The sequence below is a fragment of the Chlorocebus sabaeus genome, chromosome 11 (genome assembly GCF_047675955.1).
Source record: "Chlorocebus sabaeus isolate Y175 chromosome 11, mChlSab1.0.hap1, whole genome shotgun sequence".
Lineage (NCBI taxonomy): Eukaryota > Metazoa > Chordata > Mammalia > Primates > Cercopithecidae > Chlorocebus > Chlorocebus sabaeus.
The window spans coordinates 3,414,361-3,440,938 of NC_132914.1; the positions used below are offsets into that span (position 1 = coordinate 3,414,361).

The following is a 26,578-nucleotide window of genomic DNA, read 5'->3' on the forward strand; positions in this document are numbered from 1 at the left end:
GGTAGCAGCAGCCTAATTTCTTTGCCTCAGTTTCATCATCTGTGACCGGTGGAAAACATTTACGCCTCCTTTTCTTCCCTCCGGCCCCTCCAGAGATGTGATGAGGGTCAGATGACTTGCTAAGCCTGGCACGCAGGTTGCAAAGACAGGCGGGACTTCGGTGGACAGTGTGGGAGAGCTGTGGGCACAGGACCGAGATCACCGTGTCCACAGGGACCCTGGAGTGTGGATGGAGTAGGGTGACAATGGAGCTTAGCACCGCCTTTGGGACACGGTCACAGATGCAGCCCCTTGCTGTACCCCCGACAGTGAAGGTAGGGGGATGTTTAGAAAGCCCAGAAATGGGTATTCTCCAAGCTGGTTCCCTGACCCCACACTGGACAAGGTGCTATGCTTTCTGCCCTCAGGATGCTTATAAAGTGGCCAAGGGTGGATCAGATATCAGGAGGAAAGTCTCAGCAGTGTGAATAACCAGCAGTTCCTGCTTTACCTTTTTTTTTTTTTTTTTTTTTTTTTTGAGACAGAGTCTGGTTCTGTGGCCCAGGCTGGAGTGCAGTGGCGTGAGCTCACTGCAAGCTCTGCCTCCCGGGTCCACACCATTCTCCTGACTCAGCCTCCCGAGTAGCTGGGACTACAGGCGCCGCCACCGCGCCCGGCTAATTTTTCTATTTTTTTTTTTTTTTGAGACGGAGTCTCGCTCTCTCGCCCAGGCTGGAGTGCAGTGGCGCGATCTCGGCTCACTGCAAGCTCCGCCTCCCAGGTTCACGCCATTCTCCTGCCTCAACCTCCCGAGTAGCTGGGACTACAGGCGCCCGCCACCGCGCCCGGCTCATTTTTTGTATTTTTAGTAGAGACGGGGTTTCACCGTGTTAGCCAGGATGGTCTCGATCTCCTGACCTTGTGATCCGCCCGCCTCGGCCTCCCAAAGTGCTGGGATTACAGGCGTGAGCCACCGCGCCCGGCCCCTGCTTTACCTTTGATGCATCAGGTGTTGTGCTAGATATCTATTTATAGGTGAGAAAAACAAGGCTCAGTGGGGGGTTCACTGACTCCCCAAGGTCCTCCAGTCTGGATGCCAGAGAAGGGATTTAAACTCAAATCTGGGTCATTCCAAAGTCTGTGTTCTTTCCATGGGGGAAACTTGGGTCTGAGCTTCGCCAGGCCTGCTGGGGCTCCCAGATCAGCCCCTGCCTTCCAGGAGCTTTGTTGTGAAACGCTGTCGACCATGTGATGTTTGTGTGTGCTTTTTTCTGCAGGAAGTCTTGGCCTTCTCTCCCTCCCCATCCTCTCAGTCCGTCCTGCCCCTGCCCGGAGGGCCGTGTGCTTCACTGGAGGGCCTCTCTGCTGTGAATGCACCCCCGCTCCTGTCTGCTGACCGGGTCCTGTGCCCTCCCCTTCTCCCTTCTTTCAGGTCACCTCCTTTGATTTGGGGAGGAGAGTGAGCCATTGACAGGTGAGAGAAACCTGTGCTGAAAGGTGTGGGTGACTTTGGGCTTTTGCCTCAGTGGGGAAGTGCTAGCTGTTCCCAGGTGAGAATATGGACTGTGGGACAGTGCAATGCCCTGTCACTCAAAGGGCACGGGCCTGGCTGCCGGCCGCCCCGGAGTCTGGTGTTGCTCCAAGTGGGCTGGCTGTGTGACCATGTGCACGTCACTCCGCGTTCTGGGCCCGGGTGCCTCTCCGTAGCACAAAGGGTTTGTACCAGATGAGCCTTGAGGTCCTTTCAGCCCAACCATTCTACGTTTCAGCTGCCTGGTTGGGAAATTCATTGCCCACTCGTTCCCTCTTTCTTTCCTCTGTTGCCTCTTTAAAATGAAGGTTTACTTTTCAGCTGGTGTTAATTGGAAAGCTTTAATGTATGCTTTGGAATGAATGGGAGGAATTCCAAGGCCATAACTCCCGGAGCCTTCAAGCATGGAAAGTTTTTCAGTAAGAACGAGTTCAAACAGGATCTTGGGGGCCTGGGGACAGGACACAACCTTGGCGTGCTCCTTCACCTCAGGGAACACAGCTCGGCTCTTTGGAACCTGGCTGATTAAACCCGGCAGGACCTGGGTGGCAGAAACTCAGCAGGGCCAGAGTCCCTCTGTCTGGGGACCCTTGTGCCGCCAGCAGCCGCAGTCTTCCCCTGGAGCCTGCTCTCCCTGCTCCTGTGCCAGCCCGTCACTCTCTCTTCCCCGGCTGTGCCAGCCCACACTCTGGCCCTGCCCCAAGTACACGTCATGTCCCTCTGGCATGCCTTCTTTAGCTCAGCCCTTCTCTGTCCCCTCCTCATCTCTCTACCTATTGATGTCACCCCCTTCCTTTTATGCCCAGCGTTTCCTTTCCACTAGCCCGGGTTGGGCTAGGGCAGGAGGTTGACCTTGGCGCAGGCCTGGACCAAGGACCACATACAGTGTAAACCTGACTGCGGGGCCGGGAGAGCTGGGAGAGCATTGCCGTGGATCAGTCAGTCAGTTCATGCTGACCAAGCCCCCATCACCTGCCCGAGGTGAGGCTGAGCTCTGCTGGTGAATCAAAAAGATGGACACATAACACTTCCCTTGGGGGAGATGCCCGTAACGGTGTAGACCAGCCCCCAGGAGGGACCCTTATGGAGTGGTGGGTGATAAACTGCTTCTGTAAGTGAGAGAGGCGGCTTGGGCCTTCAGAACTCAGGTGGGAGTCAGTGGGCCTGGGTCCAGCCTGCCGCTGGCCACCGGCGCCTTTGCAGGTTGTGGCTCAGTCATAGGACCTGAGTTTCATCTTGTGGAACAAGAAGGTTGGGGTGGGTCTTCCTGAAGTCCCTTCCAACTCTGCCCAGTTAATAGTCACCATTTATCAAGTGCTTTCTGTGTGTTAGGCGGCGCGAAATGCTTGACAGACCTAATCCCATCTCATTCTCCCAAAGCGAGGCTCTTTTATTTGCCCCCATTTTGCAGATCTCAGGCTTAGAGCTGAGGTTGCAATCCAGTGGCCTCTAGGTCTGATCCAGGCCACAGATGCATTTTGTTTGGGCCCAACTGACACACTGGAGAGATTTTTCAAAATAAGGATGTTGGCTTTGCTTTGCTTTTCTTTCTTTCTGTCTTTCCGTCCTCCTGTCCTTGTTTTCTTTTTCTTTTCTTTTCTTTTCTTTTCTTTTCTTTTCTTTTCTTTTCTTTTCTTTTCTTTTCTTTTCTTTTCTTTTCTTTTCTTTTCTTTTCTTTTCTTTTCTTTTCTTTCTAGGTTCTTGCTCTGTTGCCCAGGCTACAGTACAGTGGTGTGATCACATCTCACTACAGCCTCGACCTCCCAAACTCAAGTGATCCTCCCACCTCAGCCTCCTGAGTAGCTGGGACCGCAGGCACGTGCCACCATATCTGGCTAATTAAAAAAAATTTTTTTTTTTTTTGGTAGAGACAAGGCCTCACTATGTTGCCCAGGCTGGTCTCAAACTCCTGAGCTCAAGCGATCCTCCTGCCTTGGCTTCCCAAAGTGCTAGGGTTATAGATATGAGCCGCTGCACCTAGCCAATGTTGGCTTTTTAAAGTTGGAAGGTCTAGTTACCCTGAGCCTGTGCTGCCCAGTGGCAACAATTGGCCGGATCTGACTCTCAGGTACCACCTCCATATAGGGCTGTGCTTTCCTGACCCCTCAGTCTTGACACAGTGCTGGGACATGCCGTTGTACATAGCTAGCTTCCTGAATTTATGTTTTCCACCTCGTAGGTACCTGAGTTTGCAAACCTTGACTGAAGGCTGTGAAGTTATCTATAGTGTATCAGTCACATAGCTACTGTTGGGGGCTGTATCAGTCACATAGCTACTGTTAGGGGCAGCATTCCAGCTTGAGTCTGTCTGACTTTAAACTGTGAACCATCTTGCTGCTTTTCTGAGCTCTCCCCTCCCCTCCCCTCCCCTCCTTTCTTCTCTTAAAAATAGATAGAGACTTGCTCTGTCACCCAGGCTGGTGTGCAGTAGCACAGTCATAGCTCACTGCAGCCTTGATCTGCTAGGCTAGCAGCAGATCGAGTCCTGAGTAGCTAGGACTTCAGGCACACACCCCCATGCCTGGCAAATTAAAATTTTTTGTGTGTGTGTTGTCCAGGCTGGTCTCAAACTGGTCTCCTCCTGTCTTGGCCTCCTAAAGTGCTGGGATTACAGGCGTGAGACACCGCGCCTGGCCCTGAGTTATTTCTAAATCCACCGCGCCTGGCCCTGAGTTATTTCTAAATCCTAACAGGGATTTTGGATCTTTTATCTGAGCCTAGGAGACCCAGTTCAAGTCCATAGATAAGGAAGTTGACAAGAACCCCTCTTAACAGAGAGGTTTGAGTCCCCGATCTGTCTGAATGTGCTCCTGCAGGGAGGTGACGTCCACTTTTAGATGTTGCTCATGTTTTAGTCCAGAGAAAAACTGTCCTCTTGCTACACAGTATGTCCTTTCCGAATTAATTAAATGTTGTTGTTTTTTTCTCTACCACTTGTTTTCCTGCACCTTGGTTTCTATTTACTGGCAGGTTGAAAGCAGGTGAGCCTGCCTCCCTGCCTCTAGGAGAGCTGTCAAAATGCCACACAGAGAGCTTGCGTTTTGCCCCAGGCACTTGGAGGCAGGAAACAGGGATGTCTGTTTGGACAGTGGATGCTTCAGGGTTGGTCAAGGGTCCCTGGGGGACAGGCAGGCAGGATGCTAGGCCTCCCAAACAGGGAGGGGCCCCACAGGGAGCCCTGGTGGAGCTTGAGGCTTCCTGCATTTCGTGTTGGTCTGTCCAGCTGTTTCCTCCTGATAGAGTGGCTGGACAATGCCACAGTGACTCAACTCCAGCCTCGTTGACGAACAACAGGAGATTTGTCCAGGGTCAGCTCAGGAGCGCCGTCTGCGTCCCTCACCTGCATCCAAGCTGCCAGTTGGGAGGAACCTCTTGCCCCTTGAACCACTTCCCTGCTTGCTGTTGGTGCCCTCTGTCCCAGTTGGATTGATTCAGGCTGTTTCTTTTTGGTTTCCCTGTAGCTTGTCCTTAACCCTTCTTTGTGCACAGCTGACCTAGAGCTTCTGTGGCTCTGTGCTGACCAGCTGCCCGCCCGCTGTCCCAAGCCTGGCATTGCCAGACCTCCCTAGCCCTTGGCCTGAGGCTCAGTGGGTTTGGCACAGTCCCCAAAGGTTCTGAGTCTCTCTCCAGGCATTTAGGGCCTGGGCACGCTTCAGATGAGAGAGACAGCTGTATAATTCATTAATCTCCTCCAGTGTGTAGAGGATTAAACAATTTTTTGGTGGGTTTGTTATTATGTATTTTTTTTTTTTTTGGAAAAAACTGTTATTTATTGAGTATTTTCTAAGGCTCCCGTTATGGTTCCTAAGAGCTTTGCGTGCATTATCTACCTTAATGCTTGCAGGCAGTCTCTGGGAGAGGGATGATTACCCTCATTTTACAGATGAGTGTGAAGGCCAGGAGGCTAAGGAGCTTGTCCATGGCCTCAGATCCTTCCCACTTCGTATCCTGTGACACACGACTCGGGCAGGGAGGGATGAGGATGTGCGGAAGAGTTTAAGAAATAGTTTGAGAACTGTGGATGGAAGATGAGAGGTTTAAAAGGAGCTGTGCAGGGAGGCGGCAGAGGTGAGCCGGGCTTGGTCCTTGCACTCCTGGAGTGCCGGAAGCAGGCAGGCCACCAGCTGCCTCTGATAGTGGAACTGCCAGGGTAGTTTGGAAGCACATTTTCAGCTGGTATATGAGCAACTAGTAGAAGACACTTCAAAACAGAACTGGGAAATCCCAGGCCCACAGGACAGATTTATCTGTCAGCATGACTTAAACTGTCCGTGTAGAAAATACTGAGATGTAGTGCCATTCATGTCGAGAGTTGCAAAAATGAAACATTGCTTAGAATTATTTTTAGTACAATTATTTGGAAGTTGATATCAAGGGCCTTAGAAACATTCATTCATAATTCTGTTCTTTGGAGTTTATACTAAAGAAGTTACATGTATATTTTTTCATTGCAGCACTATTTATAGTAGCTAAAAACTGGAAGCATACTCTATGTCTAACAATAGAAAATTAGTTACATAAATTTTGATACATTCTTTTTTTTTTTTTTTTTTGGACAGAGTTTCACTCTTGTTGCCCAGGCTGGAGTGCAATGGCTTGGTCTCCTGGGTTCAAGCAATTCTCCTGCCTCAGCCTCCCCAGTAACTGGGATTACAGGCTTGTACCACCAACACACCTGGCTAATTTTGGATTTTTAGTAGAGACAGGGTTTCTCTATGTTGGTCAGGCTTGTGTTGAACTCCCAGCCTCAGGTAATCCACCTGCCTTGGTCTCCCAAAGTGCTGGGATTACAGGTGTGAGCCACTGCGACTGGCCTGATATGGGCCATTGTATGGGCTTTTAAAAATTATGTCTTCAAAAATTATGTATAATGACTCAAAATAGGCCAGGTGTGGTGGCTCACATCTGTAATCCCAGCATTTTGGGAGGCTGAGGCAGGAGGATCACTTGAGCCTAGGAGTTCGAGATCAGCCTGGACAACATAGAGAGACCCCTGTCTCTACAAAAAAATTTTTAATAAATTAGTCAGGTATAGGGGTGTGCCTCTGTGGTTCCAGCTATTTGGGAGGTTGAGGTGGGAGGATTACTTAAGCCTGGGAGGTGGAGGCCGCAGTGAGCTATGATCATGCCATTGCGCGTTAGCCTGGGTGACAGAGTGAGACCCTGTCTCTGAGAAAACAAAACAAGATAATGTTAATGAAAAAATGTCAAGCAAATATTGTAAGATATAAAACTACAAATCCTAATTTTTTTAAAAAAGAAGAAAGATTAGAGGAAATACACCAAAAATGCTAGTGGTAGTTAGTGATTATAAGCGATTTTTTTTTATGTTATGTGCTTGCTAACATTTCTCTAGTGAACAACGACAACAACACCAGAAGTGCTTTGGTGTCTCAGAGGGTTGCAGGGTGTTCTGCTGTGTGCTCAGCACAGCCTCTTTCGTTGGAAAACAGGCTCTAGCACTTTCCAGAACAGGGCTTTAAATGTGCTTGGGAGATGGTGCCTCTGCATTGGAGTTCCTTCTTCCTCTCCTCTAACACATTCTTACCCCTGCAGTTTTCTCCTTTAATTGGATGTAAATTTACAACTGAAGAATGACTTTAAAACATATGTATTGTTTTTACTGGCTGTTTTTCCGAATACTGTGGCGAGAGAGACATTTCATATTTTTCACTCTATGAGAAGACCCTAATTTAAGTTTCTTTCTTCTCATACATTTTCATTGTTTTTTTTTTTTCTCTGTGGTTCCGATGATCTTTGTCAGATAGAAGAATTTGCTGATCCTGCCTTAAATGGCCTTTGAAAGCCCGATTTAAAATAATACCTTGTTGTTGTGGCCTGCTGGGTGACACCAGGGCAGCCCGGTTTCACCACAGAGGAATGGGAAGGAGGGAAGCTCGCTGTTTTAACACGGTTCTGTGGCTGACAATACATTTGAAACTGACCCTCAAGCAAGCCCTGAGAACACTTGTGATCATAACCCAAGAACAGCCTTTTTGTTTCTGTTTCATGGTTTATGAACCAGGACTGAGTACATCGCCAGGCATTTAAGGGCTCAAAACCTGTTGTTTGGATGAATACTGGCCTTTGTGGCAATATTCCCTCCCAACAGTAGACACTTCTGTTTCGTTTGTTGTATTCAAGTGTCTAGCGAAAATGCTCTCCTGTGGTGGTTGAGAAAATACGTTTTAGATGAGAGATCCAGATCCTGGCTGACTAGGGCAGCGACTGCGAACGCTTCTCTTGACCTTTGGCAGCTTCACTTTCCTCCTCTGTCAAATGCATGTAATCGCTAAGACCTCACAGGGATGTTGTGAGGATTAAAGGAGAGGACTTATAAAATGCTTAATAAGGGATCAATAACTGTACAGTCATGCGTTGCTTCACCACTGGGATGTGTTCTGAGAAATGCACCGTTAGGTGATTTTGTTGCTGCGTGAATATCAGAGTGCACTTACACAAACCTACATGTGCAGATGGTATGGCCTACTACACGTACTAGGGCAGAGCCTTTTGCTCCTAGGCTCCAAATCTGTACAGCATGCTTCTCTACTGAATACTGCAGGCAATTGGAACACAATAGTATTTGTGTGTCTATAGGAGCTGCCAGAGTAATTTGGATATGTGTATCTTTACCGTATCTTTGCTACGTGTACACTAAAAATTCAGTATAAAAGATTTAAAATGGTACCCCTGTATTAGGCTGTTCTTGCACTGCTATAAAGAAATACCTGAATGTTTGGGCTTGAAGTTACATTAAAGTAAAGTTATTTGAAAGAAAGAAAGCCTCATCATTTCTAAGGATGACTTAATTACTGCGCCTTTTCCTTTCTGTTTGCACATCCTTCTGTCCTTAGGGTAAAATTTTCAGCATTAAATAAAACAAAAAAAAAAAAAAAAAAAAAAGAAATTCCTGAGACTGGGTAATTTATAAGGAAAGAGATTTGGGCCAGGCGTGGTGGCTCACATCTGTAATCCTAACAGTTTAGGAGGTGGAGGCGGGAGGATCCCTTGAACCCAGGAATTTGAGACTAGCCTGGGCAACATAGTGAGTCCCTGTTTCAAAAAAAAACTACAAAAATTAGCTGGGCATGGTGGGAGGCTGAAGTGTGAGGATTGCTTGAGCATAGGAAGTCGAGGCTGCAATGAGCTGTGATTGCACCACTGTACTCCGGCTTGGGCAACTGAGTGAGACCCTATCTCAAACAAACAAACAAAAACAACAACAAAAAAGATATAATTGACTCACGGTTCTGCAGGCGATACAGGAAGCATAAAAAATTCATGGGATCTCGCTGTGTTGCCTAGGCTGGACTCGAATTCCTGGATCAAGTGATCCTTCTACCTTTGCCTCCCAAGTAACTGGGACTACAGGTTTGGTAGCATGTCCAGCTTGTGCTAGACTACACTAAATTTATAAATTTATATAAATTTTTTTTTGGCCAGGTGCAGAGGCTCACGACTATAATCCCAGCACTTTGGGAGGCTGAGGCGGGAGGATCACTTGAGCCCAGGAGTTGGAGACCAGCCTGAGCGACATAGTGAGACCTCTGCATCTTGTCCCGCTGGAAGGCCTTCAGGGGCAGGAAGACACGGAGCTGTCTCCTGTGACAACAATGCCTCTGGATACCTTGTAAAGGACCTGCTCGAGGCTGTTTTACTTAACTTTAAAGAAAATTAATTAAAGGAGTATACTCCAAAATAATGTAAAAGTATAGCATAGCAAATACAGTAACCAAATATGTAACCAAATATGTAAACCAGTAACATAGTTGTTTATTATTCTTAAGTATTATGTGCTGTCCATAGTTGTATGTGCTGTGCTAGACATATTTTTAAAAAATTCATGGGGTCTTGCTATGTTGCCCAGGTGAGACTCAATCTCCTGGGCTCAAGTCATCCTTCCATCTCCGCCTTCCTATTAGCTGGGACTACAGGCTTGGTGTCGTGCTCACCTTGTGGTAGACTTTGTTACATGACTGGCAGTGCAGTGGGCTTGTTTATATCAGTATCACCACAAACACATGAGGAATGTGTGCTGCTGGATTATGACACCTATAATGTCACTAGGCGATAGGAATTTTTCAGCTCCATTGTAATCTTAGGGACCATTGGCATATGTGTGGTCCGTCATTGGCTGGAACGTTATGTGGTGCATGACGGTACTACTGATATTACAATATGTTATTTTTGGCAGACCCGTCTTTCCCATTCTTGTCTCTGTTCTCGAGTTGTTTGGGGTGGCAGACTGAGCCAGGGATGTGGTTCAGTGTCCATTATCTCATAGATCCAGGCCCTGACCACTTTTTCTCCAGTTCCACCTGTAGGATCCTCTCCTTTCGGGCCTGCCAGCACAAAATGGCTAATCTCACCTACTTTCTTGGATATTCAAACTCAGTGGGAAGTGAACTTTCAAAACACAGAAGACCTGATTTCAGAGTGTCTTCAAGGGGGCCTTAAGCACAAGAGGAGGCTGGGCGTGGTGGTGCAGCTATAGTCCCAGCTACCCAGGAGGCCAAGGCAGGAGGATTGCTTGAGCCCAGAAGTTCAAGACCAGCCTGGGCAACATAGTGAGACCCTGTCTCAACCTCTGCCCCCACAAAAAACCCACAAAAGGCTGAATTACTTATAGCCTCCCAAGAAATACCTTCCTGGCTTTATGATGAGTCAGGCACCCCTACACTCTGCACAAGGCTGCCTGGGTAACCACTCTGTTCCTCACTAAAAGCAAAGACTAAACACTTTGAGATTCAACATGTGATCACATCACCATCACTATATTTTGGAATTTTTTATTGTGAAATATACACAACATAAAATTTACCATTTTTAGCTGACATCAACTACATGTACATTATTGTGCAATCGTCACACTATCCATTTTCGGAACTTTTCCATCATCCCACACTGAAACTCTATACTCATTAAACAATAACTTCCCATTCTCCCCTACTTCCAGCCCCTGGTTACCACCATTCATTTTCTGGCTATGAACTTGGTTATTCCAGGTACTTCATATACGTGGAATCAGGCACTATCTAACCTTTTATGACTGACTGACTTCACTTAGCATCATGTCCTCAAGGTTCATCCATGCTGTAGCCTGTGTTAGAATTTCCTCCCTTATTATGGCTGAGTAATATTCCATTGCGTGTATATACCACATTTTGTGTGCTCTTTTACCCAGTGATGGACATTTGGGTGGTTTTCACCTTTTGGCTATTGTGCAGCATCCTGTTTTAAAATAGAGTGCCCACTCTCCTCCTCTGCAGTCAATCCAGTGACTCCCCAGTGCCTGCACACCCCCCACAGGACTTGGCATCATCCACATGGACGCACGTGTTTAGTGACGTGACTTGTGTTTACCGAGGTAGTTTTTCTCTGCATTGGATCCGCCTGTCCATCCCCTTTATGAAGCTGTAAATGCTCAGAGGCTAGGAGCTGAGATTAATAATTCCTTCTGCTACCTCCTGAGAGTCTGTTTCAGGAAGTGGTAAAGGATGTTGGTTAGGAGTGTGGGTTGTGAGGTCAGACCACATGGGTTTCCATCCTAATTCCACCACACACAAGCTCATCATCACATGTGTCCCTTAACTCTCTGGCACTCAGTTCGTCCACTTATGAAATGGTGATGGTGGTGGTAACTACCTTGTAGGGCTGTTAAGAAAATTAAATGAGATAATCCATGTGTAGGACTTGGCCTAGTGTCTGATACATTGTAAGCCCTTCCTTGTTAGCTTAAGCCAAAAAAATTAAGATCTCAGCTTCCTTTCAGCGTTTGCCTTTTTCATCTTCCTAATTCCCTCGCTGGGCAGCTGAAGGGTAGGACGAATGGTTCCAGCCGTGCAGAGTGGCGTCCCTAGGGCCAGCTCTCCCTCGGGGAAGCAGTGACGGGAACCTGGCAGAGGTAGAGCCATTTATTGTTCATCCGTGACCACCCCCTCCACACCCTCTGCCCATTCGGATGTCGGGTGTACTTGGAGGTGCCCGGGCCCCTGGGTCATCTGTAATCCGTCCCTGCAGTCTCTTTCTTGTGTGGATCTCCGATGTGTGGGATGAACTTGGCAACTTGGGAAGGTGTCTGGGCGGCTGTACCGCCTCTTTGGCCCTCACCAGGATAGTGCTGTTGGGCCGGCCAGGGGGGTCGCTTCCCTGCTGCTTCCGCTTCCCGGTGGCCAGCCCTGCCCCGCCACCCTGGGAAACCTGAGCCCTCTTGCCGTCAGAGCCAGCGCACTGGCAGGATCTGGCTGGGCGTTTGGCAGCCGCTTGAAGCAGCCTGTGGTTTCGCCCTAAAGCCGATCGAGCTGGTGAAGACAGAAGTTCACCATTTTTTTCCCCTCTATATAACAACACTTTCTCAAATATTTACTTGATCCTCTCATGTTTCCTTCTTCGCATCAGCTTCGAGCTTCCGCTTGCTGGCCACAGCGAGGCAGGAAGAGGTTTGCTGCTGCTTGGGGCTGATTTTCGGCTCTGGAAAGTCGTCTCCAGGTGTGATGGACAGCAGAGGGGCGGGAGCTGGGCAGGTGGCGTCTGGAGGCAACACCCCAAAGTCAAGTGACTGCATCCAGGTGATAGGGCTTCTCAGGACTGGCCTGGGGCAGGGTGGCAGAGTGGGTCGTTCCAAGCTCCGTGACCTTGGGCAAGCTCCTGAACCTCTTTCGGCTTCTGCTTCCTCACCAGTGAGATGGGGATAATCATAGTACCGGCCCACAGCGATGTGCAGAGTCAGGGAGATAACCTGCACAGAACGCTTAGCAGAGTGTCTGGCACACATGAGCATGCTCTAAAAATGTGAGTTACTTCTATTTTTACAGGCACACTTTATTTTTGCTGTTCCCAGCCTTCTGTTTCTTTGCACATTTTCTTTTTTTGTGGCAACCTTGATTCCTTTAGGATCCCAGTGCCCTTGGATCACACTCCCTTCTTGCCTAGCAGAGCCCACTCTCGGGAAGGGGTCTTAGGTTGTAGCCGCATCGGGTTTCAAGGGCAGAACCTTCAAGGTCGTCGGGGCCGGTGCCCGTGTGGTGTTTGTTTTTGCTGAGTGGCTCTTTGCTGTGTTGCGTCTCCTCGCCTGCTTTGACGGGGTGCACACGCTCTACCTGCGGAGATAGTCTCTTCCATCTTTGTCATTTTCTCTACTTTTGGGAAAAAGAAATGAAACTGGATGTTTATGGAGCCCTTTACGTGCCAGGAGCTGCTGAGCACAGTCATCTCATTTCATCGTCCCAGCAGTCCTTTGAGGTTGGTGGTATAATTGCAGTTTTTCCAGAGGCTGAAACTGAGGCACCGCGTGGCTGAGTAAATAGCCAGAGGTTACATGCAAGCGAGACAGTGGGACTTGGTTGAGCCTGGACATTCCGAAGCTGCAGCCCACGTTCTCTGCACCAACGGTGACCTATGGCAGCGGCCCATCGCACAGGTGCTCACATTGGGATCTCAGCCCCTGCACTTACTGGATGCCTGTGGGCCAGTTACCTACCTTCTCCCAGCCTCATTTTCTTCACCCAAAACTGGGGATAACAGTCACATCTACCTCCTAGGGCTGTTGTGGGTATGAAGTGAGAAAATTCTCTCATGATGAAAGCTTCTGGCCTGACCGTGGCAGGTGAGCAGGGAATGCTGGCTGCGATGTGTGCTGTGATGCTGGAGCTTGGCTTCTGGGAGATTCCATACTCTGGGAACTTGCAAGACAGGTCCTGTCCTCGGACCCCTATTGGATAGGCCGTCAGGTATTTGTTATCAGGTACTGTGTCCTTCCCAAGGTCCTCTCAAGTTTTTAAAAGCATTTTTTTTCTTGTGGTAAAATACATACAAAATGTATCATAACCATTTTAAAGTGTGTGATTCAGTGGCATTTAGTACATTCACCGTGTTTGTAAAACCATCACCACTACTTGCTTCCATGGCTTCTTCATCACCCTAAATATGAATCCTGCACCCCTTACCTATGACCCCCCAGACCTGGTAACCACTGATCTGCTTTCTATCTGTGGATTTGCCTCTCCTGGACATTCTGTATAAATAGAATCATACAGTATGTGGCCTTCTGTGTCTGGCTTCCTGCACTTAGCATGTTTTCAAGGCTCACGCGTGCTGCAGTGTGCATCAGTGCTTCATTCTTTGTAAGGCTGAATACTACTCCGTTATACGTATATGCAATATTTTGTTTTTCTGTTCTTCCGTTGATGGACATTTGGGTGGTTTCCATCTTTGGGCTGTTGTAAATAGAGCTGCTGTGAACATTCATGCACAAGTTTTTGTTTGGACACCTGTTTGCAGTTCTTTTGGGTATACACCTAGGAGTGGAATTGCTGGATCATATGGTAATTCTGTTTTAACATTTTGAGAAACAGCCAAACTGTTTTCCACAGCGGCTGTACCATTTTACATCCCTGCCGGCAACGCACGAGGGTTCCAATTTCTCCACATCCTTGCCAACACTTGTTATTTTCCGTTATAAAAAAATCGTGGCCGTCCTAGGTGTGAAGCGGTGCCGCGCTGTGGTTTGATTTGCATTCCCTGATGGACCATGACATGGAGCATTCTCTTTCAGTTCCCGCACTCCTGCTTTCTCCTGACCCGGTTCGAGCCTCTCTCACTGTTCTGTTCCCGCTTCTCAACACGTGGCCCCATTTGTCTAGATCCTGTTTCAAACACCAGGCCCCAGGCAGGCCTCCAGCTAGATTGGGCGCAGCCTGGCGTGGGCGACTCCCACTTTCCTGGTTCCAGATATTCGACTTTTTCCTATTCAGTCTTCTCTGCAAGGCACCGCCCCTCCCCAGCCCATGAAGCTTCCCAGGCTCAGATTATTTCATCCCTGGTGGCCCTGGGGCTCTCAGCCGTATTGTCCCCACCGCCCGCCAGCAACCTGTCAGGTAGGACAGGGTGAGGACAGGCACTACCCTGAGGCTGCCGCAGAACTCCTCCTCATCACCTTTGGGGCAATCAGGAAGCCTTCGGGCGTCAGGTCCTGCCTCCTCCAGATTGTCCCGGGAGGCGTTGTAAGAGCCTCACTCCGCTGCAATCTTCCTCCCTTGGAGTATGACTTGAAGGCACCATTTTATGTCTTTTGGGTGGGTTCATGGTTTCAGGCCTATTTCTGACTGGAATCAAAGACTGCCCCTCGGTGAAGGAATTTCAGGCATGAATGAGCAGATGTGTGAGGTATTTTGGGGGCAGAGAGTTTGTCCCTGTGCTCCAGAAACCACTCCACCATCTGCCCCTGTGCACAAGGCCCCGCCCATCCTGGAAAAAGAGGGGTCCTCTCCTCCCACTTCAGGGCTCTGTCCCGGGAGGCCTGGTCTGTCTCACCAGGCACTTCCTACGAGTACACAGTTTGGTCATCTGCCGGCAATCTATCTGCCTAAAGTGTTTATTTACTTTAAAATAAGACTCAATTATTATATATTTTTTTTGGCTGTAAAAAGTAAAGTAACATAAAAGTATCAGTGAAATGTCTGTGCCCCATTCCTCTGCCTCGCTCCCAGCCCCAGGGACCCTCCCAGGGGAAATCACAGGTGGGTCTTGGTGTGGATCCAGAATCCTTCCAGGCCTTTCATTCCAATGCAGCCATTTTCCCCCCACCCTCATCTAAGGGCAGCTCCAAAACAGATAACACCAGCAGGCTGAGCGTATCAAAGAAAACGAGGTCAGATGTGCCCTAAAATGATGCTGCTTGAAGTTGGAGGAGCAGGTGGCTTTTTCTCCCCAGGTGGCTCTGCTCAACTCTGGTGTGCAAACTTGAATAAAGGGTGACCGGGGAAGGAAACCCGAGTGCAGAGGGTGGAGGTTTCCAAAGAGCCAGGTCCTATGAAAATGGATGGGTGAGGGGGAGGAGAGGAAACTGGCATTAGCGTCACCTCTTGATCACCCACCATGGCACAGGATAAGAGTCAGACAGCCACTCGGGCTCAGTTTCTAGCTGGACACTTACTGGCTTTGCATCTTCCGGCAAGGGCGTTATCGAACCTCCCTGGGTCTCAGTTTCTTTGATTATAATAAACAGGGTCAGCGCTTAGGGCTGTCATGAGCGACTGGTTCTTGGAACAGCCCCTTAGAAGGTGTGTAATGTAAGGGTTGCCGTCCTGGTCTTGCGGGGTATCAGGCTCCAGGCTGGTGCTCTGCTTCCTGTGTCAGCTCAGCATGGTCCCTTGGCCTTCCTCGACAGCCGCGGTGGGCTGTGGCTAGAGCAGGGCTCAGTGGGTCGCATTGCTAAAAATAGTCACCCCGTTCCCAGGATGTGGGTGTTTAGTGTGTTTTTACTGTGTGAGTGAATAGGTGGTGGGTTGAGACTTTCTCCTCTCCCAAGATGAGACTATTGTGGGAAAAGTTACACAATTAAAGGTCATTGGCACTTTAGCAGGAATTAGTGTCATAGATAGTTTGACCTGAAAGGGACCCGAGATGATCCTTGATTGTATAAATGGGGAACTTTTAAGGTTCAAGGAAGGAAGAAACTTGCCAGGCATGTCATACAGCCAGTTAGGGGATGGTCAAGGCTGGAGCCCAGTTCCCCTGATTCTGTCTGTCCTGCCTCGTATCCACAAGGGTCTGCTTGCCTCCGCTTGGGGCTGCTGCTTTGGGGTGGAAGGTCGCTTGGGTCAGAGGGCCCACAGGCAGATGGGCCTTCTGGAGGGATGGAGGGAAGTTTGAGGACGGTGTCATGGCTGATGGCTGTTTGGGGCCCCCAACTTCCAAGACAGGAGGCGGGAAGCATTTGGGGCCCTGGGATCCAGTTTGGTCAGGCCTGGAGATCCAGCTTCTCTGCTTGTGGATGTGACAGTGAACTGAGAGCAGGGGCTAGCTCTGCTGGGGGTGGTGGACGTACAGTCAGGTGGTCACAGTCCAGGGTGGATGAGGGTGATGGCGTGCAGTGTGGAAAAGGCAGTGATGTTTGCACAGGCATATCATCCAGGTGTAGAAGGGAGGAAGAAGAATGTGGGGAAAAGCATGGCAAACGCAGGGGCTGGCTAGCTGTGGGGGGGGACAGGGGGCGTCGAGGAGAGACCACTCAGGGAGGTGCCTGCAGTCAGGGCTGGCGTCTTCTCAGTGCCTAGGCACTGCATTGCTTTAGAGTTGGGGCAGCATTATTAATTGATCGACAGGGTTTTGCTCTGTCACCCAGGCGAAAGTGCAGTGTCACGATCGGAGCTTACTGCAGCCTCGAACCTCCTGTGCTCAAGCAATCCTCCCACTTTGGCCTCCTGAGTATCTGGTACCACTGATGTACTCCACCACGCCTGGCTAAATTTTAAATTTGATTTGTAAAGATGGGGTCTCACTGTGTCGCTCAGGCTGGTCTGAAACTCCTGGCATCAAGTGATCCTCCTGTCTTGGCCTCCCAAAGTGCTGGGATTACAGGAGCGAGCCACTGTGCCCGGCCACTACGTTTTTATTTGTTACAGGGGTGAATGAGGCATACTCCTCCTTCCTTCATCCCTGGGAAGATAGCCAGCAGGCTCTTGGTGTTCTGTGGGGTTTCGACACGTTTCATCCTTCTTACACCCTCTGCTTCCTGCTAGGTTCTGCCTCAACCAGCTCATCATTCAGCCCTAGTCCAGCAGGGGTGAGGGGCTGTGGCCCTGAGGCTTGCTCGGTGGCCTTCTGGCTTGTTGCTGTTCTTACTGATGTTGACCACTAGATGGCAGCAGGAACCCTATCAATTTCTCTCCCAGGTCCATCGTATCCAAGTCAAGCCCTTCGGTCTGGGTGGATCAGCCATCGCCCCTTGATGGCATGGGGGCTCAAATTCCACATCTCACTGATTCCAGGATGGGTCTGAGGAAAGGCTGGGATGAAGCCGAGGCAGCCCTCTCAGACGTACCGTGTGTCCGACTCTCCTGTGACGTCCTTGAGAAGTGGCTGTCTCAAGAATGTCAGAAGTAGGGTTCCCACCATTAGGAAAATCTTTGCCGCATGTTGTGGCTGGGTTTTCAGTATCTTAAAGGGTCCAGAAGTTGAGACGCAGTGTCCCTGAGGAAAGTCCTGTTGCTCCATGAGGAGTCCCTGGCTTGGTAACCTGTGCAGAGATGGAGGGTACTGTGGTGGTGCGACGCAGTGCTCCTGGCCTGGGAGGGACAGCAGCATGAGAGCAAGGGTGTGCCACACATCTGCAGTGACATGCAGTAACAGCAAACATGTAGGAAGCTCTTCGTGAGCCAGGGATGCCCTGATTCCTTTGCTTACATTTATTGGTTTCCTCCTCTTGGAGGGGCAGCCCCGAATCCCTCCTAATCAGGTGCAGCTGAGCGGGGGCTTGAATCCAGGCAGGCTGGCTCCGGAGTCCCGGGATAAGTCACGCACCACTCATCATGGGCATTCTTAAGCCTTTGTGGGGGGCTGGACAGTTTGTGTTACAGGTCACGTGGCTCTTCCTCAAATGCCTTGGCTCGTTGGTCTTCCCGACAGCCCCTGTGTCAGGTACTGGGGTATCCTCCTTTCTGCAGATGAGGAAATTGAGGCTCAGAGAAGTGAAGGATGCCTCCAGCATTGCAAAGACAGGACACCAAACCCTGTCATTAGATTCCGAGTCGGGGTGGCTCTCCTTTTATAGTGAAGTGGGTTTGCATGAGTGGGGTTGGTAGGAGGGAGAGGATCACTCAGATGCCTGAGGTCAGGGCAGCTGTCAGAAAATCTATTCTGTTCCCAAACCCTCTGTAAGAGGAACGCATGTGCAGGTGCCTGTGGGAGGCTGACGCGCCTGCCCAGCCAGTAAGTAAACAGGAGCTGGAGGGAGAGAGCGTGCAAGAATGAGGAGGTGGTGACCACAGCCGTCCCCTCCCACCATAGTGTACCCTCAGCTGGAGGCAGGGCTGGGGGCACATTGACTGGGGACCCACCCTAAGGCAGGGCTGGAGAAACAGCCCCCACTGTGCACCGTGGAGCCGCCAGGTGGTCTCAGCTGCCGGAACCCCTGCCCCGTCCCGTCCTGCTGTGAAGGCTTCGGGTCTGGAAGGGCGGTGTGTGCTTGTGGTGGGGTCTGAATCCCAGTTGGCCTGTGGACCTACCACTGCTACTCTGGGATCAACTGAGGCAGGTGACTGCGGCTGGGACCCTGTTTCCAATTGGACTTTCTCAGGGGCAGAACCTTCCAAATTAAGGGGCAGCAGTGGATGGCTCCTGAGCTCCTTCTCTTCTTTCTGGGATGGGTGTTCTTGAGGCCTTGGGCTTCCGCCCCCATCCCACCTTCTCTGGGGTGTGGACACAGGGCCCATTTGGGCATGTCAGCTTCCCCGGAGCTCCAGCAGCTGGGTGGCAGGAGTCCACGGGAAGCTGGGTGCCGGCCCTGCCCACGTTTCCCTGGGCCATGCCCTCCTGGCCCCCCCAGGCCTCACCACTCTCTCGCTGGAACACCTAAGTGTCTGCCCCTGGAGCCCAGGCCACTGTCCCGCCTCCTCGCCCTTCCCAGAGCCCCGCCTCCTGCCGCCTGCCTCCCATGTGGCTTCACGTCCTGTGGGTTTTGCCGGCTGACACAGCCCCTGTAGATACATACTCTGCTCTGGGCACCCCATGTCCGTGCCAGGCCCAGATTTGGGCCCCAAGGGAGTGCTGCCCCCTGGGTTGCAGTTCAAAGACTTCTGCTTTCCAGCCAGATGGAGGAGGGCTCTATCCCAGGCTCCAACATCCTGCTTGGCTGGTCTCCCCCACCCCCTGCTCCAGCTGCGTCCTCCCTGTTGTGCTCCTGGCAGTAGGTTTGCTGAGAGGGAAGGGGGGGATTCCTTTCCTCTTGGCCTCTCCTCTCTCTATTACATCAGCCTACAGCCGAATACCCCTGGGGTCTGGTAAGGGAGGGCTTTTTATTAAGTTTTTTCCAGGGGAAATAATTCCACCTCTTGTCACATGGATTGCTGCATGCAGCTCTTCAGGGGGCTTGACTTCCTTCCCTCGTCCCATCCCAGGCCCCTTGAAACTCAAGAGAGGCAGCTTTGTTTCCTTAAACAGGCTCTGACCTCTGAGGAAGGTTGTGTGAGGAATTGGGTGCCTGGGTCCCGCGGTCCCCCTCATGGACTGTGTGACCCCAGGACCACCCTTTCCTTCCCTGGGCCTCAGCACTCCGTTCAGCAGCCTAGGACTGCATTTGTCATCCATGGGTGGTGAGGGGCAATGCCCAGCGGTGCCCACTCTGGAATGGCGGGCTCTGCCCTTGGGTTTGGTAGCATGATTTTTCCACCCCTGGGCTGGCCCCTCTGCCTGGGGTGGGTGTGGCCGGAGGCCGGTGGCTGGCACACCTGTTAGGGATGAGGCATCTCCTTAGTGCCAAGGAGACGAGAGAGCCCTGGGGCGGGCTGGGAAGTGCAGGGCCCAGCTGAGAAGGAGAATGAGCTCGGTCTCCCCACCTTGGGTCATTCACCACCTCCCAGAGTCAGTTAGAGGAGGGGCTACTCCAGGCGTGAATTGGTGAGGTGGGAAGAGGCCCCAGTGCCCAGCTCTGCCCAGTCCTGTCTCCTCACTGGGCTCTCTCCTCCCTATGCTTTTTTTCTTTTTTTTGAGACAGGGTCTCATGCTGTCACCCAGGCAGGAGTGCAGTGGGGCAATCATGTGCAGCCTTCACCTCCTGGGCTCAAGTGATCCTCCTTCCTCAGCCTCCCAAGTATTTGGTGTCTGGGACTACAGGCATGTGCCACCATACCCGCCATATAAAAAAAAAAAAGGGGGGGCCGGGTGCGGTGGCTCAAGCCTGTAATCCCAGCACTTTGGGAGGCCGAGACGGGCGGATCACGAGGTCAGGAGATCGAGACCATCCTGGCTAACATGGTGAAACCCCGTCTTTACTAAAAAAATACAAAAAACTAGCCGGGCGAGGTGGTGGGCGCCTGTAGTCCCAGCTACTTGGGAGGCTGAGGCAGGAGAATGGCGTGAACCCGGGAGGCGGAGCTTGCAGTGAGCTGAGATCCGGCCACTGCACTCCAAGCCTGGGCGACAGAGCGAGACTCCGTCTCAAAAAAAAAAAAAAAAAAAAAAAAAAAAGGGCTTTTAAAATTTTTTTTGTATTTTGTAGAGATGGGGTTTCGTCATGTTGGCCAGGCTTGTCTCAAAGTCCTGGGCTCAAGTGATCCACCCACTTTGGCCTCCCAAAGTGAGCTACTGCGTCCGGGCTCCTTGTCTTGCCCCATCTACCTCCTTCCCTTTGCTTGGCTTTCCGCCCCTCAGTCCCTGCTGTGTTCTTCTCCGGGCAGGCGGAAAGCTGCACCCCGCTTCCCAGCTCAGAGCCCAGGGCCACAGGCTGTGGACGCCCTGAGGAGGGTTTCTCTGGGCCTACTCCCCCACCCTCCCTGCACGCTGTGCCCCAGCCCCTCCCCGGGGCCCACATCTGGCCCAAGTGCTCAGTTTTCTGGGCTGTAAATTGCCTCCCGCTGCCCATTGGCATCCTCTCAGGTTTCAGCTTCACGGCTCTTTTGCTTTTGGTGGGGGGCGGTGTCCAGGGAAGTGTCAGCTTGTTCCCTCTCTTCCTCTGTCTGAGGCTGTGGAGAGAAATGCTTGGCAGTGTCGTTCTCGATCCTTCCGTCCAAGTGTTGGTGAGCTGTGGTTTTTAGCAGGTGGCTGAGGAGCAACCAGTTCTAATTAGATTTCCCCCTTTTCTGTTCACACCTCCCCCTCCCCCTCCACCTCCCCTCCTCCCCCTGCCAGAGGCCAGCCTACCCCAAGTGTCCCCTGCCGTGCAGTGGAGGGGCTTGCAGCCGGCCAGCCTGGGGATGGTGGGATTGGCTGCAGCCTGTGCTGCCTTCTGTTCCGCCTTGACCTAGCCCTTGGCCTGGTGCTCAGCCTCAACGGTCCCCTCAACTCCCTGCCTCCCCTCAGATAGCTTTGCTTTTCTCTTTTCTCTTTCTTCTTTTCTCTTTTCTGTTTTCTCTTTTCTCTCTTTTTTCTCTTTTCTCTTTTTCTTTTCTTCTTTTTTTGAGACAGGGTCTTGCTCTGTCACCCAGGCTGGGGTGCAGTGGCGTGACTCCTAGGCTCAAGCCATCCTCCCACCTCAGCCTCCCGAGTAGCTGGGACCACAGGTGTGAGCCACCATGCCTGACTAATTTTTTTTTTTTGTATTTTTGGTAGAGATGGAGTTTCACCATGCTGTCCAGGCTGGTCTCAAACCCCTGAGCTCAGGTGATCCACCTCTCTCGGCCTCCCCTAGTGTTGGGATTACAGGCAGGAGCCACCGTGCCTGGCCTCAGATAGCTTTTCTGTTTCTTCACAGCAGGTGACTCTCTAGCCCCTGCAGCTGACCATCAGGGGCTCAGGCCGTTGCCCCTCGAGGAGCATGGCAACCGTCAGCTCCAGCTGGTCCCTGGGCAGATCCACCCTCCCCACTGCAGAATTTGCTTTGCACCACCGCCTTAACTCATCCACACACCTGGGGAAGCCTGCTTGCTTAGGCCTGGGAAGGGTGTCTCAGGGCAGCCACCAGGACAGTCGGGTGCAAGTAATCATCAGGTCCTACTCAGAGTGTGGCCCGCGGACCTGGGCTGATCTGTGAGGACCTTAAGTCCTGGCGTGGAAAGTGTGCATTTAGTAATGGCTGCAGCAGTTGACCTGGCCCTGACATTTCAGGTTGTTTGGTGTTTCCCAGGGGTAGCTCCAGGGGAGTCTTGGAATTTGGTGGTTGGTACCAAGGAAAATTGTAGGGATTTTTAGTTGCCACTGAAGGACTTCTCTCGTCAAACAAGGTACAGGCCAGTTTGGGTGTTGTTGAAATCTGGAGAAGAGTCATGTGGGGTGCGAAACAGGTCGCCGCAGGATCATGCACTGGCCCGGGATGGACGGGAAGTAAAAAGCCTGGCATCGGCCACGGATCAGCTGAGAAGTGCTGCCCTCAGCATCCCAAGCCTGCAGAGAAGTCCCTGCAGGGAAGTTCAGAGGGTTTCTTTTTTTTTTTTTTTTTTTTTTTTTTTTTTTTTTTTTTTTTTTTTTTTTGAGACGGAGTCTCGCTCTGTCGCCCAGGCTGGAGTGCAGTGGCGCAATCTCGGCTCACTGCAAGCCCCGCCTCCTGGGTTCACGCCATTCTCCTACCTCAGCCTCCCGAGTAGCTGGGACTACAGGCGCCCGCCACTGCGCCCGGCTAATTTTTTTTTTTTTCTATTTTTTAGTAGAGACGGGGTTTCACCATGGTCTCGATCTCCTGACCTTGTGATCCACCCGCCTCGGCCTCCCAAAGTGCTGGGATTACAGGCGTGAGCCACCGCGCCCGGCCGTTCAGAGGGTTTCTTAGGAGCAGCTGAAGGGATTTTTGGATTTGATCTGGGATGTTGAGGAGGAGTTTGGGGTTCGATGATGAATGCCCAAAGAAAGTTGAGGATTTCTTGGGGGAATTGGAATGAGGAAGATTCGTGGTTTGGTGTGGGAAGTCAAAGGGTAGCTTGGAGTTTGAGGTAGGAAGGCTTAGGGATGTTTGGGGTGTGGGGGCCCAGAGGGAAGCCTCTAGCGAGGATGCAGAATGCTCTGAGGTTCCTGGAAAAGCCCGAGGGAAGAGTGGGTTCAGGAGTTGTGGACCAGGGGAGGTCTGGAGGTGACAGTGGGAGGCTGAGGAGAGATTTGGGGTTTTACTGGCCATGTGGAAGGGCATTTGGACATGTCTAGGTTAAGTACCAAGGGTGTTTTGGGTTATTGGGGAGGTCTGAAGGGAAGCACGGGGGCTGGGTGGGGAAGGGCCGTGGGAAGTGTTGGGATTCATAGCAGGGGAGGGAGGGAGAATTTTGGGTTCCGTGCATGGGAGCAGAGGGGAGCCGTGAGATTCAGTTGATGAGGATCACGGGGCTTTGGGGTCCTCACTTAAGGAGAGGTTTGGGTTTTGCCTTACCCACGGTTAGCTTCCACAGTCCCTGTCGGCTCTCAAATATCCCGTGTCAGGAGGAAGTCTAAAGGAATCTTAACCTGTCCCCTTCAAACCTGCTCCTTGATACCAGAACCTTCTCCCTCCCTCAGCTTCCCCAACTCTCTCCACACAAAGGCAGCTGTGGTGTGCTGTGGGAGCACACAGGGGTCTGAACTCAGGGTGACGCCCACTGGCTTTTCCAGCCCATTCCCCTCGGTCTCCCAGCATGGTGGTGACGGCTCTCCTGCTGGCCTCTGCCAGCTCACCTTCCTCGTGCCCCAGGCCCTGCCCCTCTGAGGCCCACACATCTTTCTAAGGCCAGCAGGAGGCCTGTGTCTTTGAGGAGGCTGTGCGTGACCCCGTCACCCAGTGGCCTGTCCCTCATTCTGTGCCCTCATTTGCCCTTGGCTGTGTCTCGGGTGCAGCTGCGCTTGTGTTTTGCCCTGACTCCTCGGTGTGCATGTGTCTCTCCAAGTCCTAGATGGTGGCACCTCAGAGGCCGGGCTGCGTGGTCTCTGTGTTGTATCTTAGTTGCTGGGGAAATGCAAGGCCACTGGTCTGGAGGCTTTTCTCTGAGTTGGGGCCGCCCATCCTCAGTCCCCACCCACCAAGCCTGGCCCAGACCTGTTCTGTGGGCTGCTCTTGCTTTTCCCCTTTGCAGGAACAGCTCCACATCAGAACAAGTCACCTCGTCCCAATGGCAGCCACCTGAGGCTTGGATGCAAGGACCCCATCCCAAGGTGTCCCTGTAGTTTCTTCTGTGCCAGAAGCTGAACTTCCTCTGTCTGGCGCTTTCCCGCGTGGCCAGCAGGTGCATAGCGAGGCTTGGTGTCAGGGATATAAGCGCTTTACCATGGCCAGGTGCTCACAGGAATCCTGTGTGACAGGTGCCTTCTACGGAGGAGGAGACCAAGGCACAGAGAGGTTAAGGAAGATGCCCAGTGTCACACAGACTGAGATTGTCGCCACTCTGCCCGACTGCAGCGGGGGTGACACTGTTGGGCCCAGATGCCCTCCAGAGAGCCTGCTGCCTGCTGTCTGTCCTCCCTCACTGCAGCCTTCATTTTATCATGGAGTGTCCCCACCCAGCCACACCACTGGGCTCCCCACTTGGCAACTGAGTTTCCCCTTTTTCTCTGGCTGGGGGCCCCTCCTCTTTTCCTTGGAAACTGAATGGGGCTCACGTTGGCCCCTCTGTGTGGGCCCCCTCCCCTCCTCTCCCCTCCTCCCTTCCCTGAGAAGGGCTGAAACCATTCCCAGGCTGGTCCTAGTTGCAGAACGAGGGCTGTGGGATGAAAGGTGATATATAAATGTAAGGCGATGATTATTTATTTGACAGGGACAGCTGCCTGTGGTAAAAAATGTAATCTAGTAATCCTTTTGTGAAAATCGGATCCGAGGCTCAGCAAGCCGCCTGAAACAGCAAAAGGCCGAGTTCCCTTCCTCCTCACCCCTGCTCCCCGCGCCATGCTCTTACTCACTCCTGGTGGCCCGCATCCCTGCCCCCGGGTGCCTGCGGCGTGTGTCTCCCTGTGTGCGTGCTGCACCTGTGCATACGTGCTCTTGCTTTTGCTTTTTTGGGTTGTTGTTAACATCCTGCGTAATCGTAGTACAACTGCCAAAAACCAAGAAGTTAACATTGGAATAGCGTTATTAACGATAGACTTTATTTAGATTTCACTGTTCCCACGAGCGCCTTTTTTCTGCCCCAGGAGCTTCCATTGCATTTAGTTGTCCTGTGTCCTTAGACTCCTCCATCCTGCTACAGTTCCTTAGTTTCTCCGGATCTTTCATGACCTTGACAGTGGTGAGTGCTGCTCAGTCACTCTGCAGGACGGTTTTCACTCTGGCTCTGTCTGGCGTTTTCTCATGGTTAGACTGAGGTTCTTTGTCTTTGGAGAGACCACCGTGGCCTGGTGCCATGTCCTTCTAGGTGCGTGGCGTCAAGGGGAATGTGATGTCCGTGTGTCTTATTACTGGTGATGATGCCCTGGAGAAGGTAATGTCTGCCAGGTATCTCCAGTATAAAGTGGCCCTTTTTTTCTTTATAATTAATAATATTTATAATTATATTAATTATAATTAATAAACCATTAATGTCTTGAGGGCAGGCACTTTGAAACTGTCCTGGTTTTTTCTCAAACTTTTGCTCACTAATTTTAGCATCCGTCAGTGGTTTTTGCTTGCAACTCTTCTAATTGTGGTGTTTGCCTAATGGTAATTTTCTGTTTCCCTCATTTCTTCTGCATTTATTAATTGGAATTCTCCAGGAAGGAAGAGCTATTTCTTCTGTCCCACTTATTTATTCAATTAGTTATTTTTATCATTACAGACTCATGGATATTCATTTCCTTCATTAATAAAAAATATATATAAATGTATGGATATAGTATATATAATAAATATCAAGATATATGTTTTATCCTATAGGTTAGAGTTACCGTAACAGTACAATAGATATTTATTTTGTTGCTCAATTTGCTCCAGCCTTGGCTACTGGAAGCTGTAGGGAGCACTTTCAGATTGGCTTCTGTGCCCTTTGACGTGTTCCTATCTTGTTTTTTTTTTTTTTTTTGAGACGGAGTCTCGCTCTGTCGCCCAGGCTGGAGTACAGTGGCCGGATCTCAGCTCACTGCAAGCTCTGCCTCCCGGGTTCAAGCCATTCTCCTGCCTCAGCCTCCCGAGTAGCTGGGACTACAGGCGCCGCCACCACACCCGGCTAGTTTTTTGTATTTTTTTTTAGTAGAGACGGAGTTTCACCGTGTTAGCCAGGATGGTCTCGATCTCCTGACCTCGTGATCCACCCGTCTTGGCCTCCCAAAGTGCTGGGATTACAGGCTTGAGCCACCGTGCCTGGTGATGTGTTCCCATCTTTTCTTGAGCTCTTCCTTACTTTCCGGAACAAGATACTCCAGGTCATGTTATGTTTCTCCTGCCCCAGCCCTGGAATCAATCACTTCTCTAAGGAACCCTGCTTCTTTTTGCTGGAGCATGGTGTTTAGAAACCAAGATCGAGGTGCTAGGTGTGTTCATTGCTACTGGGGTGTCATTGCTTCTAGGTCCTCTCAGAGAACAGAACTAAGAAATAGATATATGCCAACCCAGGCATGGACACATATCTGTATCTCTGTTGTTCTGTTTATTTGTGTTTATATTTACAAAATCATGAGTTTGTGCTGATTTATTTTCATTATTTATTTATTTATTTATTTTTGAGACAGAGTCTTGCTCTGTCACCCAGGCTGGAGTGCAGTGGTATGATC

The 26,578-nt window shown here is 50.9% G+C and overlaps 1 protein-coding gene across 5 annotated transcripts in view; it reads left to right on the forward strand.

The window, feature by feature from the left end:
* TSPAN9 (tetraspanin 9) overlaps positions 1-26,578 on the forward strand; it is a 209,812-nt gene that overhangs the window by 41,547 nt on the left and 141,687 nt on the right. The window contains exon 1 of one of the 5 annotated variants that reach the window (XM_037988407.2): positions 1,289-1,453. The exons of the other annotated variants lie outside the window; for them this stretch is intronic. The gene's annotated coding sequence lies outside the window, so the exon portion shown is untranslated. Of the gene's footprint in view, positions 1-1,288; positions 1,454-26,578 lie in introns of those variants that run through there. 5 annotated transcript variants of the gene reach the window in all.